At 39.5% G+C, this 16,556-nt stretch overlaps 1 long non-coding RNA gene across 1 annotated transcript; it reads left to right on the top strand.

Annotated features, from left to right (window-relative positions):
* Window positions 1-1,169: 1,169 nt before the first annotated feature.
* On the top strand, window positions 1,170-16,553 carry LOC130603449 (uncharacterized). The gene is made up of 3 exons (XR_008973175.1): window positions 1,170-1,251; window positions 13,416-13,586; window positions 16,174-16,553. It is a non-coding gene; the product is annotated as an uncharacterized LOC130603449 (long non-coding RNA).
* Window positions 16,554-16,556: the final 3 nt, after the last annotated feature.

Consider the following 16,556-nt stretch of genomic DNA (forward strand, 5'->3'; position numbering starts at 1 on the left):
TTTCTTTCATTGATGATGTACAGCATGAAAATTCACAAGAGACACTGTATTAGAATTTTGCTGAATTTTTGTCAGCATTTCTGTGCTGACACTCCAGTTATTTTAATGTTATAAATTGAATTAAAATATTAGTATCAATATAACTTTCTTACACTCTTATCAGAGGCAAGATTAATTCCTGTATTAATATGTACACCTGAAATATGCTGTCAGGTGCTGCCTAAGGTTGTTTACCTCTTAGATCCTAGGACTTGAAGTTTGCAGAACTGTTCTCTCTTAGCAGCAAGGTACAAATATTTGTCAATAGAAGTAGGACTTACCCGGTATTATGGTCTCCTTTCTGGGATCCTGAATTTAAATTTGAATTATCTCTAGAATCAGATGGAGCAAGCCTTATGAGTAACAATGTGTAGGGAGGGACAATATGCTTTCTCAAAGGGAGCTTTATGGTCAGTAATTAATTGTAGGGAGAAAAGTAGGATTCAGAATGTCTCTAAAGTCAGGTGTTTGTATCATTACTGTTATTTTCACCAGGATCTGTGATTTAAATATCAGAACAGCAACAGATGTGTTATCATCTTTAAATTTTACAGCTTTGTTTATAATTGCACCTGGTTAAAATTTTAATACTTTGAAGTACATTGTACAAGTGCATGCGGCTATTGCTAGAATTACTTAAGGGGATTTAAAGATTTCTTTTCTTAGGCATTTCCTACAGGGAGCCTTTCAAAATCCCTTTACTGACTACAAACCATTTCAGTTTCTATTTGTATAATTTTACAAGGAATATGACAAATGTAACTGTTTTCCCAATGTTTTATGTCCCTAATGAGGAGCAGAAGGTCAAGAACTTTGGGATGGAGGGGGAAGCCAATTACCCTTGCTACTGTGCTTTGGAATACTGTTTGCAACTTACACTCATTTTCTACCAGCAGGATTACAGGACAGTTAATTTCCTTAGAAAGTTTATGAGGCTCAAAGGATTAGGTTTGGGTTTTTTTTTATGGTTTTGGTTCCTGCTTGAAAGAGGCTCTGCAATATTCCCGCTTTTTGGAATATTTAGAACTTTAGGTTAGATTATTTGTGAGGTCATTAGGTGTTTTAAGCTGCAGATAGGTATCTGACAGATGTTCAAAAGACTCTTCAGTCTTGTTTCCCCAAATGGCTAAAGACTGCAGAGAGCTGTCTGGGATTTGCAGCCCTGTACAGCCTGCAAAGGGATTTCCATTCACCTTTGGACTGAAAGTGAAGGTAATGACTCCCATTTCACTTCAATTTCACTTAAAGGTAAAATACAGGCATGATTGATCAGAGAAAAGAATGCACTCATGTGCTAACCATGAGCATGCAGATACGTTCTTTTGGTTCCACCTACCTTACCTTTTTTTTTTGTGGCATGCTGTAGTACAGATTCCTGCAGAAGGTAGGCTGTGCTCACAGCTTAAGGGTAATTTAGTGTCATTGCCAGAGCACTCTAGTGAAGGGAAGAGTTGGGAATCAAATTTGCAGCTCTACTCAGACAAGGTTTCCCTTTTCTGGACTGAGTGCTCTTACCTACTCATTTGCAATATAAAATATGGTGTCCAAATTCTGCTGTACTAGGAATTAAAACACTCAACAGATTAAGACTCTCTGTGAAATATGCAAAAGATGAAAGATACCTGGATTCTGGCTGGTTTCAGGGTACTGAATTCAGCATAATGGTAAAAGACAATGTGCTGTGCCAGAGAATGGGGATAGCCTGGAAAGATGAATAACCTTTGAACAAAATCCATTTGTCTGTGGAAGCACTTAAACTAGTAGAGACTTGTGATACTTAAGACCTATGAAACTATTTATCAAAGTAATTTATTTCCAGTAGTTATTTAGTAGTGATGCAGGACATTGGCTTTTGCTCTACTGTTTCATTAAATGCACACTCATATTTGTACACATTCATTGATACTAACTTTTAGTTTCCTCTTTTGATACAGTCTCATATTAACCTGATATGCCAGACGGCCAGTAAAAACACATGGTTCCATCAGACTGGAACAGAGCTGCTTAATGCACTAGTAATTCTTCTCTTCCCTTGCTAAATTCTCTTCCTTTTCCTATCACATATCATGGCCAAAGTCTGTAGCTTATCTGAAAATTAATACATTTAATTGTCAAAGCCATCTGAGGATTTACACAGTCCCTCTATTCCTTGGGTTTGTGTGGTTTTGGGTTTGGTTTTGTGGTTTTATTTGTTTGGTTTTTATTTATTTTCTCTTACTTCAATGCCTCTGCACCTAACTAAAATAGTACTAGTAGTCCTAGAAATAGAAATTGGTGGTACAGCTTTTAATATGCCTGTTGTTTTACCTACTCCTCATTTGAAAGTGATTGATATGAATCTTTTCTAAATGTTATGTGTTCTGTACTCACCTAACCTTTTTCTAACTTTAACACAACCATAAATAATTTAAAACATTTGAAAACAAGCATTTAGAGAAATCACTAGGTGAATGTGGCTATTTAAGTACCATACCAACCAATTCAGGCAAATAAGAGTGGTTTCTTTCTGAAATAGCCTTGTACTTTGGGTAGAAATTTTGTCTGCAGGGGATACCATTACATGAGATGCATGCTGTGGTAGAATTAGGCAAACTTCAAACCATGATTCACTGAAAAACCAGAAAATTGTATCATCTAAGATCTAGAGTTTATATATAAAGAAAGAACTAAACTCTCTCCTAGATTAAAGACTGTGCAGGTATCCCTCTGTGATGAAGCTTAGTCATCAATGAACTTAATTCCTATGATCCAAAACCTTTGCTGATTTACTCTGGTGTAAATGAGCAGAAATTCCAGAGCAACTGTAGCTAAATTTCAATGTAATGGAGAACACAAACCTCAGTAATGGTAGCACAATATGGCAGGTTTTTGACTCCAAATGCTGTTTTACTTGACCTTCAAATAGCACAGTCCCTTTCTGACAGTGTTTGCACTGCTCTTACTGAGTTACAGTGTTCTATTTTTGTATTTGATTGTAGAGATACTCCACTAAAAAGACTAGGAGATAAATGGACCAATAAATGGTAACTGATTACTTGAGTGGAGTTTAACTAGCAGAATCCAAGTAAAGCAGTGGAGTGATAGGAATGCTTTTGGTTGGGCTTTTCTTTGATTTTACTGCCAGTGTGACAGATCAAAGTTTTCCTGTGAATGGGGGTTGAGAGAGATGGATGGATTTTGGTCCTTTGTTTGGTTTCAATTTAATTGAATGGCTTAGGAGGATGCATTGTTTATTAGGCACAGACCACCATCAAACAAACAAATAAATACAAAACTCCTGGCAATTGTTTCTGAACATTTGGGGTTTATGTTTTTTTTAAGTTTTTTTTTTTTAATATCTCTAAGAACGTAAGAACATAATTCTGGTTTTGGTTTCTGCAAAGATTTGGAGTAGAGTTCCAGTGGCTTTTTTGTATAGAGGACATATTCCAGCTTTGCTTTGCAAAACATGCCTAATGAGACCCTGAGCAGGAATGCTGTAACATGAAGGCAATTCACTTTTCAACCATGGCAGTCTCCAGACTAGATACTGTCCACAGCAGCAATTATGCACCTTAGACCCAAGAAATAAAGTCTTTACTTTGCCCTCTCTTTCTCTCCCTGTTCTTTGGCAGAGGAGTCTCCTGTATTAGCACTGCATATGGTCTGTCCTCGCCTTTCCTCACCTAAGATAGGGAGGAATTTTGACTTTCCTGGTATGAAAGTATATATTTGCAGGTGTGTAATATATGCACACCCATAAATATTGCATTTTTTAAATATCTCACTAATGCAGTATTAAAATGATAACCATAATGTGTTATGTTTGCACCATTACCTGCTATTCAGTTTATATAGTTGTGTCACAAATATATCCTGAGTAATGACATCTATTCTGTGGAAGATCTGTCATGCAACGCTTTACCCTGTGATAAGAATGGCCAACTACTTTTGTTCCCTTTTACAGCTGTTGCAACCTGTATGAACATACCGGAGAGCCTGGCAAATTGACTTATAAAATATGAAGGAGTTTGGTGTATTACTATCTTTCACAAACTGCACTTGGCATTACGCTTTGGTGTCTCATTCCAGTAACAGATACAGTAAAAACAACAGAGTACAACAGTTTCTAAATCTCTTGTGTGACGTGATAAAAATGGGAAATGATGCAGTATAAACCTTAATATTCTCAGTACAGTCTTTGGATTGAGATTCTTCAATAGTGTCCTCCTAGATTCAGCGTTCTTCTGCTGTCATAATTAGGACTAGCTACAGACCTGCAGTTTATGAGAGTTCTCTGGGTAGAGCTGCTGACTGATGAATTCCCAGGGCTCCTGGCAGATGTTGTTGCACAACTGGGTTTAATGCTGAATGCCTTTGTTCCTTTCCAAAATCCAGCCCCTTTTCATGAAAAGAAAAAGAGAAAAGACTGCTTCTGGAAATGGTGGTTCATATCTGCTGCTACATTTAGAACTAACACATCTCACCAGAGTGGTATGTTCAGGCAAGGAATTCGACCTTTCCCCCTTCTCCCCCACCCTTGTAGACAAGAATCTAACTAATTTTTCAATCAAGAGAAAGTGGAGAATCAAGATAATAGTTGGGTTGAATTGGCTTGATCTAATGTCTGTTAGAGACTCTTTATATGCATGCTTGGGTTTAGGTTCTCTGACTAACCATCTACCCTCACCCTTTGTTCTCCTAGCCCTTTGCCAGCTCTTTTCTGGTGGAAAAAATAGCACTAAATCCAAATCTTGTCTTATTTGAGTCTTTAAATTAGCTGTGCATATACTGCCTCGTATAATTCTAAGCCTACTGCTTGCATTTGCATCTGCTAGAAAATGAATATGTGAAGGTTACTAATCAGGTAAGTCCCCATATGGCTTCTCTTTATGTTCTTCCCATTAAATAGCTTTCCTGCATTTCTTAAATTAAGTGTTTCATATTTGGAGAGTAGATCAAGCTGGCCATGCTGCTGTAATTGTCATCTTAAAAGAACAGGTTTTATATGAGAGCTCATATAGCTAATAGCAAATTGCAAATGCCTGAGGAACTGCCTAGCATGTTTCGTCAGCATTTTCACTTGGCCTTCCTAGAAGTGTTATGCCAAATTTGTCTTGTCTTTTGTGGTTTTGGTTTCTATCTTCTCAGCTCTCATGCTGTAAATTGCAAGTTTAGCATGTTAGCCGGAGAGGAAGTAGAACTACTTAAGTAGTAAAGGTGATCATGTGTCTTGGTTTCAGCTGGGGTAGAGTTAATTTCCTTCCTCGTAGCTGGTACAGTGCTGTGCTTCTATTGTGGGATTGCTTAAGTAGAAAGAACAAGTGCCAATCACAACCACACTGGTGGGCTGGCTGCAATATTGCACTGGGACTCCCTCATTCTTATCCATAAGCTGATTTGTCAGCTGGAACTGGAGAGGACCTTCTCACCCTTTCATAGCCCCATATGGCCAGTGTGAAAGTCTAATGGAGAGTGGAGACTAACAGCAGAATATCATGGCCTGAATTAAGTCACACCACCATTGAGTGCTGCTGTACTGGACATGCTAGAACTTCAATATGAATTGGAGTCAAAGGCAGCCAAGTGGTATGCCACAACTGATATTGCCAATGCATTTTTCTCAGTTCTTTTGGCAGCAGAGTGCAGGCCACAGTTTGCTTTTACTTGGAGGGGCCTCCAGTACACTTGGAACTGACTGCCCCAGGGGTGGAAACACAGTCCTACCGTCTGCCATTGACTGATCCAGACTGCACTGGAACAGGGGCAAGCTCCAGAACACCTGCAATGCATTGATGACATTATCATGTGGGACTATATAGTGCAAGAAGTTTTTGGGAAAGAGAAAAAAATAATCCAAATCCTTCTGAAAGCTGGTTTTGCCATGAAACAAAGGTCAAGGGACCTGCACAGGCGATCAGTTTTGGGGAATAAAATGTCAAGATGAACATCGTCAGATACCAATGGATGTGATCAACAAGATAACAGCAATGTCTCCACCAATTAATAAGAAAGAAACACAAGCTTTCTTGGGTGTTGTGGGACTCTGGATGCGTTCTGCACATCCTGAATTACAATTGATTGTAAGCGCTCTCTATCGCGTGACCCTGAAGAAGAATGATTTTAAATGGGGCCCTGAGCAACAACAAGCCTTTCAGCAAATTAAACGCGAGATAGTTCATGCAGTAGCCCTTGGACCTGTCCAGACCGGGCCAGATGTGAAAAATGCGCTCTACACAGAAGCTGCGAAGAATGGTCCTACCTGGGGCCTCTGGCAGGAAGCACCAGGGGAGACCTGAGGTCAACCTCTTGGCTTTCGGAGTTGGGTGTACAGAGGATCTTGAGGCCAGCTATACCCCAACTGAGAAAGAGATACTGGCAGCCTATGAAGGGGTTCGAGCTGCTTCGGAAGTGATTGGCACTGAAGCACAGCTCCTCCTGGCACCCTGGCTGCCTGTGCTGGGCTGGATGTTCAAAGGCAGGGTCTCCTCTACACATCATGCAACCGATGCTACATGGAGTAAGCTGGTTGTGCTGATCACACAATGAGCTGAAATAGGAAATCCCAGTCATCCAGGAGTCTTGGAAATGATTATGGACTGGCCAGAGGGCAAAGATTTCAGAATGTCACCAGAGGAGGAAGTGACATTTGCTGATGTGGCCCCACCATATAATAAACTGTCAGAAAGTGAAAAGCAGTATGCCTTGTTTACTGATGGCTCTTGCCGTATTGTGGGAAAACATCAGAGATGGAAGGCAGCTGTACGGAGTCCCCTATGACGAGCTGCAGAAACTGCTGAAGGAGGTGAATTCTCCCCCCTATCCTACAGGGGAGGCTGAAGGTGAGCAAGAGGCTGCATGGTACTTAGGTGCTAGCTGGGGTTAAATCACAACATCATGGAAATGAAGTAAAACAATTCAAGTGGAAACATTGGATAGCAAAACCTCAACAGGTGCATGATGTGTTACCATAGGAAACAGCTTTATGTTACAACCTGTGCCTTCAGTCTCATGCTTAATAAAGCACCTAGACCTATATTCCACTCCCTATTGTGTCTTGCTGCTTAATTATACAGTATCTGTTTGATATTTGATCATATTTTTCTGCAGGAACGGTTTTGAAAATAATTACTCCACATGAGCACAAGATTATTTTAGGGCGGTTTACAGAGACAATTTCCTGACTGACATTTCTGCAGAAGGAAAAGCACAGTGAGTTGTCAATTCATTAAAAAAGTTGCATTTGAAGAGGTTGTGTGGATGGATGGAAGAGTGTTTTCCAAGGGCAAATTTGAGCTTTCCTCTTTAAAAAGAAAAGCGATGGGGGCAGAGGGAGGAGGGAGAGGAAAGTTACAGGCTCGGGATCCTTTTCTGGCTTGTTATTATTAGACGTGAAGAATGCTACTTAACAAAGCCCAGATATCTGAGACACAGGAGGTCTGACATATGTATTTTACTCCTTTTTTCTTGGTGCTGTGGTAGCTGTCACAAGGCCCATGAAGGCAGAGTTTGTTGTGAGTTCTGTGGCAGAAGTGAATGCTCTCTGCAGATGGAAGAGCAGGCCAAAAGCCCCAAGGCCTGGGGCTTCTGTTCTAAGGGCAGAGATGCTGAAGGCTGTGCTGTTTCCTCACACCTAGCACTCATTTTTTTCTGCTGCAGCTCTACTATTTTCTTTTCCTTTGGTCTCTATTTGCCAGTTCTAAATGCTGCCACAAGATTGTAGATGCCTCTGCCTTTATTTCAGTGTTCTGTTTCTTTAAGGCAGGCAAGGGTGCAAAGAACGATAGCGTCAACACTAAGGGCTGTGAGAGTGATTCCAAATTCATTGCTTATTTCTCCTTAAAAAGACATTGGACAGCTGTAAATAGTAATGAAAAAGCAATTAGAAAAATATACCTCTTTTCTCTAGAAGACTGACTAATATGAATGCTTTAATTCTAATTTTTTGTCCCCATCAAAATGACAAACACCAAAAGTGTTTTTTCTTCAGTTTTTGAGGGCTTTTTGCTTTTGTTATAGAAGACTAAGAAATATATTTCTGGGGATTTTTGTAAAAGTTTTTAAGCATGTTTTGCCTTACTGCAGCATTCCGTAATGAAAATATTGGTCTTATTAACTGTGCTAATTAGAGCTGAACAAAATACCTCCAGCAACAGCTAGTGAATATGCAATGGAATAACAATTCTGAAATTGCTTTGCCAGTGTTTACAGGAGATGAATACTGTCAGGGATAAGTTTGCTACCAGGAACATTGTGAGAAGAGAGCATGGTAAATATTTGAACACTTTACATTTTAAATTCATAATTTGGCATTAAAAGTTACCCTTGTAAAATCAAATAATGTATTTTTGTTTTTTCAAATAATCTATTTAATAGGAGAAACAGAATTAAGAATGTTTTGATATGCAAGTTAAAATCAGAATAATCCCCTGCCACCATAGCCTATGAGTAGTGTATTTACAAACTAGAGAAGGAGGCAAGCCTTGGATAGTTTGGAACTACAAAGTGGTGATATTTGTGAAGAAATTACTTGCTATCTTCTGACAGTGACTCTGTGTACAGCATGTGATATTAAATGTTGAGCATGCACTAGGTTAACAGGAGGTACACTTTAATATATATTAAAATAGTGGATTTAGTACACAGGAAACGATGATTCTATAAAATATTTTGTGGAAAGACTGAAGAAGACTAAATTTACTAATAGTGTGAAGTTCCAGTGAACTTTGAAGTAATGTCGCATTTGCTTTTGAGTAACAGTTGTGAAATTCACTTGTCTTTTAGTAGGTGGCAAAAATGTCAATGAAGAGAGAGATTCTGGGCCCATTACTTTTAGACATGTTCAGCAAGTTAAGTATTGAGATTTCACTCTGAGCTATTAAATGTTGTTCTGCAACCTTCTTTTACACTGCAAGCCCGATTCTGGCATGTGTTCCTGCAATAGAACAAACAGTTACCACTGTTGTAATGAACATTACTAAAATGCTGCAGATATTTTAAGCAGCATACACAGTACTCATTAATTCATTAGTGTATTAATTAGTTATATTTAGTTCTAATTACTTAGTTAATATTTGTAAAGTGTTTTTCACATGTAAAATGTTAAGTACGTGTTAGAGATTTTCATTGTAATTATACATCCCTGAGGCTTGTTTTGTTTTGCGTACGTAGAGAAGAGTTGGGTTTAGACCTACTTCTAACATATGGGGCCAGAATAAAAAATGTACCAAATTTATGATGCTGTAGTGGCCAATACCAGGCAGAGTTAAATCCAAAGTCTGGCATGTGCTCTTTAAAATGAGGCATTTTGCCATGTTTTTATTGGAGAAGCATTGACTATTGGGTAATAAGAATGAAGCTTCTTAATTAATAACATCAACTCTTGTGTGATTTTTATTTTATTTATTTTATTTTATTTTATTTTTATTTTAAACACTTACTTCATTGGCCTGTGTTGTGCTGTGTGTTTATGTTCCAGCATCTCAGTTCTTCGTGTACTTTCCAACCCTGGTTCTACAACTCCATTCCAGAAATGGAATTAATTCATAATGGTTTCATTTTTAGGCACCAATTCCACAAAGTCTCTGGCATATGGAATGTTGATGGGATGATTCACATACATAAAATTAAGCTTGTGTTTAACTAATTGTAGGATCAGAGCTCTAATCACTAGTGGAAATATATATTTGAATTAGCAAAACAGATAGGAAAAGATATTACTCCTAGTGGGAGCGATAGAGAGAGACCGATCAGGGAACAGGGAGAAGTTCCTGCCCCTCAAGGGCTTCTTCAAATTGACAGTTTTTCTTGCAAAATTAGAGACTTCAGTATTTTTTTTCTTAGTATTTATGATTATTTTAAGAAGAAACAAAAAAATAACAATGAGGTAGGATGGTTGGCTAAGACAGACCAAAAGCTTGTGTTTGTTAGCTAGTTGTTTCTCCCTTATAGGATTCCTTCTACCATGTTTAGAACTAATGACAACAAAAGCTGATATCAGACTTAGCTCTACTGTCCATCTGCTTTTAGCACTAAAAACAACAGCATTCGTAATCTCATTCTGACCTCTGGATGCTCCAATTCTGTTTCTTGAATTTTACATTCGTAGATGTTGTTTTCATTATTATAATACTCATAAGAGTATTCCTGCTGTATATGTTTATTATTCATGTGAGGCCCTGACCTATACCTGAATACGTATCTTAGTACCATTGTGCCATCCTTATGTTAGCTTTTAGCTGCTCCATAACATCTCCATATTTCTTCCCTGTTCTCATGCAGCGGTCAGGTGTGGCCTTGTGTAAAGCAGAGATACTGCTTTAGCGTTCTTCTATCCATTCTTTATAGGAATTTCTTGTCTGCTTTATATCCTATATACTCTGTGGTTGTCTTAGCTGAGTGCTGGGTCTGGATATTTACTAGTATGTTTCAGAAACTTCCCAGACTCTGTGTTAGTCTCCTCTGATTATATTTTGTTAGTAAACTCAGAATAGGTTTGGTCCAACTGCTCTACAGTTGTGTATTTTTTATGATCCTTCCCAAAGATTTCATTGATATTTCTTTAAAGAATAAACCATTCATTTGTCCCTGAGCATTTGGGGCTTGAAAGAGCAAGCAGAGACAGAGACAGACAACCAAAAGGCAGGAGTTGTTCCAGCAGTTTCTGATCTGCTTCTGGAGAGAGCTTCAGGGAACATCTGAAAGCTGCAATGCCTGGGAACTCCTAGCTTGCTGCTGTCAGTGAGGTTTAACTTCCAGAGGCTTTTGCTTCTATGAAATCCCTGTTAGAGAGCCTCTGTTGGCTGTTTCTTGTTTAGGAATAGCTACAGCTATTGTTTCCAACTGACAGTTGCTCAGAGAAAGTCAAGCATCTTTCAGCTGGCTATATAAGAGCACTGCTCTCAGCCTGTAGCTAGTGGAGATAAGAGTTGTAGTAGCAGTTAGTGGGGTTGCAGAGAGGCCTGAAATTGTGTTCAAGACAGTATGGGACTACTTAAAACTGCCCAGTGATAGTGTCAGTGTGCCATCAGGCATGATCTCCAGCATGAACTGGAGTGACTTTGCACATCAGAGGCCTGTTATGGCTTAGCTCCAGCTAGCAACAAAGAACCACACAGTATCTCGCTCACTCTTCCCTCGCCTTCCGCACATGGGATGGGTGAGGAGAATCAGAAGAAGGTAAAAGCCACAGGTTGAGATAAGAGCAGCTTCATAATTGAAATGAAGTATAATCATAATAGAAATAATAACAACAATAGTAACGATAAGAAAAGAGAGAAGGGAAAAGAAAATTCAGGAAACACAAGTGATGCACAATACAGCTGCTCACCACCTGCTGACCGATACCCAGCCTGACCCAAGAAGTTACCTGGGCCTTCTGGGTAACTCCCCCCAGTTTATATACTGGGCATGACATGGTATGAAATACTCTTTTGGCTAGTTTGGATCAGGTGTCATGTCTCTGCTCCCTCCTGGCTTCTGGTGCCCCTCCTCACTGGCAGAGCATGAGAGACTAGAGGAAAAGCATTACTTAGCAACAACGAAAACATCCATGCATTATTGTCACACTAAATCCAAAATGCAACACTGCACCAGCTACTAGGAGGAAAATTAACTCTATCCTAACCAAAACCAGGGCAAGGTCTCGACCCATATAAGACTCCAGTGAGAGGGTGCTGCCATCCAGTCCTTGAGCTATAGGGGGGTGTCTGATGCCTTTCCCTGAGTAACACAAGTTGCAATGAGATTCCTATTTGATATAAGAAATTTTTTTTTTTCCTCATGAAGGTTATCAAACACTGGAATATGTATCTGGAGGGTGGGCTCCCCATCCCTGGAGGTATTCAATGTTTAGCTAGACAAAGCCATGAGTAAACTTTTCTTGATAGCTCTACTTGGAATGGTAGATTGGAATACGAAGGTCCTCACTAACTTAATTATTCTGTATTTCTGTGTTTTTATTAGAAACATTCTAGTTGCATAGAGGCTGTGAATATTAGCTTGGGGATTGTTCATATTTGACTACTTCAAATGAAAACCTAAACATGATGTTTATATGGGACAGTAAGGAGCTTCATTTACTGATTTTGTTACTCAAAGTAGTGCTTTATCCTTTCTCCTCCCACCACTCAAAAGGCTTTTGATTTTATCATTTTAGCACAGAAATGGAAGGTGGCTCTCTGATCACTTTTCATGAAACGACCCTTTTAGGTTTGAAGTGATATTGATTTAAGTTCATAGAGGGAGGGGTAACATTGCAATCCATCTGATGTGGCAACCTCAGTAGACTCAGAAGGATATGATTATCATTGCCATTAAACTCTAATTAGTACTGTTAATTAGTCAAGCACTAGAATAAACTTGTTTTGTTCTCCTCCTTTTGTTTATTTATTTATCTAGGGGAAACAGGGAAGGTAAAATAATCTTAGGAAAATTTAATTTGGTTCCTCTCACGAGGATCCTATTACTGCTTGTCTCTCTCTGTTTCGTGAAACCATGCAATATAGTTTGTAGAACAGCTGAAGAAGAGCAGCAGCTCACCTATGTGTGTATCTGTCCTTCAGAGGAAGATCTTTGCTCTTTTACGATAGCTCTGATCTGTAGCATAATAGTCTGTGCCTGTTCAAGTCAAATGAGAGTTTCTCTTTAACTTCAGTGGCAGCAGTAACAGGCCCTAAATGTCAGAAATGTACTTGCCTGTCTCAGAAACAGAAGTGACAAGTCTAGAGTATGATTACATTTTCAGATTGCTCTGCAGTGATTATGTTGAGGGTTTTTCTTTGTGTCATGTCAAGAAGCTCTCTCAGTGAGACAGTTCTCTTGGGTCTTGAAAGATGAGTTTGTAGAAGTATTTTATTTCCCCTTATGGAGATATGTGCTTTGGAACAGTAGTTGGTAAGAGAGAATAATGACTTATGGTGCCCTGAATTGCCAGAATTGAGGAAAACTGAAGTGAGTAACTTTGCTCTGTAACTATGAGAAAAAAATTGTATTGATTCTCTTTCAGTCTTACAATTTGGGGTACACAATTTTCAGAAACTCAGGCAAAATTTAGAAGTTCTGGAATTGGTATGGGAACCATACCTTCCAAGTAATTTCAGGGTGGTGCAAGGACGGAAACATGAAAACTTTTTCCTGTGGGAACATGCAGGCTAGTCCAAAGACAGTTACCTGGGGGAGGAAGTGTTTTACTGGCATACATATATAATCCTTGTTTGAAAGCTATTCAAAACAGGCAGGGAAAGGTCTGTAATGCTCCTACAAAATAAAGTCATGTAGGTCCAGTTGTGAGTAGCCTTTTTCACCTGTCACTTTCTTCTGAAAAGAGAGTGTCTTTGCTGGATGAAAGTTTTAGGTTGTTGCCTCTCTGAACCAGAATTCTCCGTTGTCTTTTGTAGATACTTTATCTCAAATATGGACATCCTATAGGTGTCTGGAGCCATGGACATGCAAATACTAATGACCAAAGGTGAAAAAAATAGTTATCATGTCTGAGATAACATAGCAGCTAAATAACTGTAAAAGAAGAAGAAATATAAATTGATGAGGGGAAAATTATGTGTCTTTGTGTAACTAAAATGTCAAATATCATCATGCATATAATTTCCAGAATTTCTGTTGTAAGATCTTTTTTGAAGTTACTTTCTCAATTTTAATTACTTAATTTGTTATTTGAACTTGTTTTTTTCTCATCTGTACTGTAAACACTTTATAACCATTCAAGGTTTTATGTGAGTTGATGGCTGGAAACATATGCTGTGCCTCACACCACTGCCTGGAACACTATCCTGGGCCTTGAAAAACAGATTTTGTGGAGACATGGCACGCCAGAGAGAATTGAGTCAGACAATGGGACTCATTTCCAGAGCAGCCTTATAGACATTTGGGCCAAAGAGCATGGCATTGAGTGGGTATATCACATCCCCTACCATGCACCAGCCTCTGGGAAAATCAAACAGTACAATGGGCTGTTAAAAACTACACTGAGAGCAATGGGTGGGGGAACTTTCAAACACTGTGATACACATTTACCAAAAGCCACCTGGTTGGTCAACACCAGAGGATCTGCCAACAGGGTTAGCCCAGCCCAGTCAGAACTGTTACATATTGTAGAGGGGGACAAAGTTCCCATGGTGCATATGAAGAATTTGCTGGGGAAGACAGTCTGGGTAATTCCTGCTTCAGGTAAAGGCAAACCCACTTGTGGGATTGCTTTTGCTCAGGGACCTGGATATACTTGGTGGGTAATGCGGGAAGATGGGGAAGTCCGATGTATACCTCAAGGGGATTTGATTTTAGGGGAAAACAGCCAATGAACTCAATTGTATGCTGCTGCTTGCTATGTAGTACTTTTATAGTCCACCAACTAGAATTCTTCAGATCATCAGCGACTGGCCCTGACTTCCCTCCGACCATCATCCCAACAAAGAATGAACCTTGATGAAACCAGACAAAGTTCTGTGGTAAATGAACGATCAGCATCAGTAGACAACGATCCAGCACTGCACACAGCCTCTCCTGCTCTAAAAGACCGTTAAGAGATGGAGCCCAACATCATGGACCGAATGGACTCAGCAGCTTTATAGGGATTGGTCCATCACTAAGGAATGATCTCTGTGTGTGTGTGTGTGTGTGTGCGTGTGTATGTATATATATGCATCTATATGAGATAAAAGTGACGGTATATTGAAAATCATAAAATCATAGAATAGTTAAGGTTGGAAAGGACCTTAAGATCATCTAGTTCCAACCCCCGTGCCATGGGCAGGGACACCTTACGCTAAATCATATCACCCAAGGCCTCATCCAACCTGGTCTTGAACACTGCCAGGGATGGAGCATTCACAACCTCCCTGGGCAACCTATTCCAGTGCCTCACCACCCTAACAGGAAAGAATTTCCTTCTTATATCCAACCTAAACTTCCCCTGTTTGAGTTTCAACCCATTACCCCTTGTCCTGTCGCTACAGTCTCTAATGAAGAGTCCGTCTCCAACATCCCTATAGTCCCCCTTCAGATACTGGAAGGCTGCTATGAGATCTCCACGCAGCCTTCTTTTCTCCAGGCTGAACAGCCCCAGCTTCCTCAGCCTGTCTTCATATGGGAGAATGTGAGATCTCAGCATGACGTGAATGGTATGGAATAAGGGGTGAATACTGTCCTGGGTTCAGCAGTAGCAGTCATTTTTCTCCTTCTTAGTAGCTGGTGCAGTGCTCTGGTTTTGACTTTCAGCCTGGGAACAGCGCTGATAACACCGATGGTTTTAATTGCTGTTCAGTAATGTTTACTCTGACCAAGGACTTTGTGAGTCTCATGCTCTGGCAGGGAGGAGGGGAAGCCAGGAGGAAGCAGAGACAGGACACCTGACCCAAACTGACCAAAGAGGTATTCCATACCACAGCAGTTACCCGTAAGGGCTAGGTTGCTGCTCAGGTCAGCCTGGGTATCAGTCGGCGGGTGGTGAGAGGTTGTATTCTCTTCCCTTGTTATTTCCCTTATCAATATTATTATTGGTGGTAGCAGCAGTGATTTGTGTTATACCTTAGTTACTGAACTGTTCTTATCTCAACCTGTGGGAATTGCATTCTTTCGATTCTCCTCCCCATCCCTCTGGGAGCGGGGGGAAGAAGGAGGAGGAGTGGGTAAACAGCTCCATGGTTTCTGAGTGACAGGCTGGGTTTAAACCATGACACTCTCTTTTTCCAGGTCACTTGATCATGAAAAATGTGCAGAATCCATCTTTACTTTCTGGTGTTAATTAAACTTTTCATTTGTTCATGTATGTTTGCTTATTTCCTTTTTTTTTTTAAGTTTTTATGTGTTCTACTGATTTTCCAGACATGCAGGCCCGGGTTTTGAGTATATTAATTTTTTTTTTTTTTTTTTTTTTTACTTTACAAAATAGAAGTTCTCTGTCTTTTTGCCCATATTGCAACCAGATGTATAGCAAGCTCATTACAATATATAGTAAGAGTTTTAATAAGCTGCTGCATAGCACTAAGTAGCTGATTATCAGAACAAGTACATGATGAATGATTAGTTGTACCTGGAGAACTCTATATGATAATAACCTATGAACTTCTTGTTTTTCAGTGGGGTAGAGGGAGAACTAATGCAGCTGTATTCAAATTTCATACACTCCTGTCTCTGTTCTAGAAACACTGGAGAATTGAAATCTTGATTACCAACTTCCATTTCTTGTTCTGGACTCAATGGAAAGATTTTCTGAGAAACACCTCCCTTTTCTGAAGAAGACAGCTGCTGAACACCATACCTCACAATTTGTACTGGAACAACAAGACATGCTTTCTTTGATTTTTGCAAGTATCATAAAATCACATGTGACAACAGAGTCACAAATTAAGGGAGTAATTAGAAACTAAATATTAAATATGCACTAGCAGGTTTCCTCCTTTGAGAAACTTTGAGCTGCTGATAGATCCTAGTAGTGCTACTCTTTGTCACTGGTGCCATTGTAATGGGTATGATGTAGGAGGAAAAATACAATGGAATGTGCAACTACCATTTGGGCTATAACT

This window comes from Pezoporus wallicus, unplaced genomic scaffold (genome assembly GCF_028554395.1).
Source record: "Pezoporus wallicus isolate ANWC-B61680 ecotype Strahan unplaced genomic scaffold, APGP_CSIRO_Pwel_v1 contig_360, whole genome shotgun sequence".
In the NCBI taxonomy this organism is placed as follows: Eukaryota; Metazoa; Chordata; class Aves; order Psittaciformes; family Psittacidae; genus Pezoporus; species Pezoporus wallicus.